The sequence below is a fragment of the Octopus sinensis genome, linkage group LG8 (genome assembly GCF_006345805.1).
Source record: "Octopus sinensis linkage group LG8, ASM634580v1, whole genome shotgun sequence".
Lineage (NCBI taxonomy): Eukaryota > Metazoa > Mollusca > Cephalopoda > Octopoda > Octopodidae > Octopus > Octopus sinensis.
In genome coordinates, this window is record NC_043004.1 from 50,930,133 (window position 1) to 50,932,632 (window position 2,500).

Sequence of the window (2,500 nt, forward strand, 5' to 3'; positions counted from 1 at the left end):
GTATTTGATATCATTGTGATGAATGGTCAGTTTACCCAAACTCACCACTAGATATTACTAGCTTTATAAATTTGTCTATTACATGGGTCCATCCTCTTACTTAGAAGTCATAGTATATGTATATGTGTGTACACACACACGCACTCATACAGATATATATGCTAACATGATCGAGCGTTTACAAGTACGCCTCATTATGCACAGCTTTAAATACATGAATCTATACATACATCTCCACACATATCTACAGTTACACCCTAGTAAACATATACATACACAACCATATCCACATATCCTTAAACACACGTACTGATATATATATATTATATATATATATATATATAAAAGGAAATGAAGAAAATGCTGACAAATAATTGAAGTAATTTAAGTAATTTAATTAGGTGAAAGTTCTTTTTACCGGTTGCGCATTTGTTATGCTTATCAAAATGCATAACAAATGCGCAACCGGTAAAAGAACTTTCACCTAATTAAATACTTAAATTACTTCAATTATTTGTCAGCATTTTCTTCATTTCCTTTTTTATATATCACCACTCGTGTTCGACATCTCCTTTTTTTAAATATATATATATATAGATATATATATATATATATATATATATATTATATATATATTATATATATAACGGAAGGTTTGTGAAAATAAACAAAAGACGAAGGCAGGTGGAGTACAAACAAACAATGTATTAGTATGGCGCTCAGGAATAGAAATAAAACAAGTCTTTTACGTTTCGAGCCTACGCTCTTCGACAGAAAGATACACAGAAAAGAAACAAGGAGAGAAACAAGGATAGAAAAAAATTGCGTCTCCTTGTAAAGTATCTGCAAACATTCACGCACGTCCATCCATGTATGCACACATACAATACACCTTACAAGTGTATATCTTGTTTTTGAGTACGTAACAGTTATATTTAATATACTATTCTCAATAGATTGAGCTCCATATATTTAAAAGTTTTTAAAAGTTTATAAAAGTTTTTAAAGTTTTTAAAAAAGGTTTTTTACATGTGTCTATGACAAATCCAATAGACCTGGTATTAAGTAACAACAAGTTGAAATGAGGGATGATCAATAAAGGAAATGATTTAAAAAGAAAGGAAATAAATATAAGTGATAAAAGGGAGTAGCAAATTAACAATATGGTTGTGTATGTATATGTTTACTAGGGTGTAACTGTAGATACGTTTGATCTATTCTCTCTCACCTCTGCCACTATCTGGCATATACAGGTGTTTACACTTATCAAGTATTCACTCTAAACTTACAGTACCTACTTGATCCACGTTGTCTTTTGGATTGGATTTTACATAACCACGGCAACCTTTAATACTTGATGAATATATATATATTATATATATATATATATATTATATTGTATCTAGTTCACTCTTCGCCTTGATGTAATGATATATTGATAATATATGGCGTGTACTGATACACCGGCGATTATAATTAATTTATTGTATCGCATTTATCTTTGTTTACATATTCTCTCGATAAATTTCTGACCGTTAGACGATATACCCAATCCCCTATTTTGTCGGGTTGTTCTGAGTCTGCGCAGTGTTTTGAATAGTTTAAAAGAGCATTTCAATAGACGCACATGGGTCTATTGATATGGTCTTCCCATCATTAACAGGAATCTTACTGAAGAGCCAGCCTGAGTAAATAAATATTATTTTTATTACTGAATTTGGCGAAACTGCAGTTTAAGAAAAGCTAAGTTTGTAAAAGTTTTTAATTTTCATCTCACTAAATTTATCCAGCTATTGTGTATCTAGTTCACTCTTCGCCTTGAATGTAATGATATATGAATAATATATGGCGTGTACTGATACACCGGCGATTATAATTAATTTTATTGTATCGCATTTATCTTTGTTTATATATATATATATATATATATATATATATACATATACGTTTGTGTGTCTGTGTTTGTCCCCACCATTGCTTGATAACCGATGCTAGTGTCTGGTGTGTTTACGTCCCCGTAATTTAGCGGTTCGGCAAAACAGACCGATAGAATAAGTACAAGGCCTACAAAAAATAAGTCCTGGGGTTGATTTCTTCGACTAAAGGCGGTGCTCCAGCATGACCACAGTCAAATGACTGAAGCAAACAAAAGAGTATAAGAATATATCCATACATATTCACACGACGGAGTTCTTTCAATTTCCGTCTACCAAATCCACTGACAGGACTTTGGTCGATCAGAGACTATAGTAGAAGACACTTGCTCAAAGTGCCACGCACTGGAACTGAACCCGGAACCATGTGGTTTGGAAGCAAAGTTACCACACAGCCAAGCCCTCACCTATACACACCACACACACACACACACACACACACACACACACACACACACATGCAGGAAGTAAATAGACACCTTTAATTTTCAAAATTTTTTATTTAATACGCAAACCGAACAATTGAAATGTAATCTATAGGTAGGACTAAATACTTTAGTATTTAG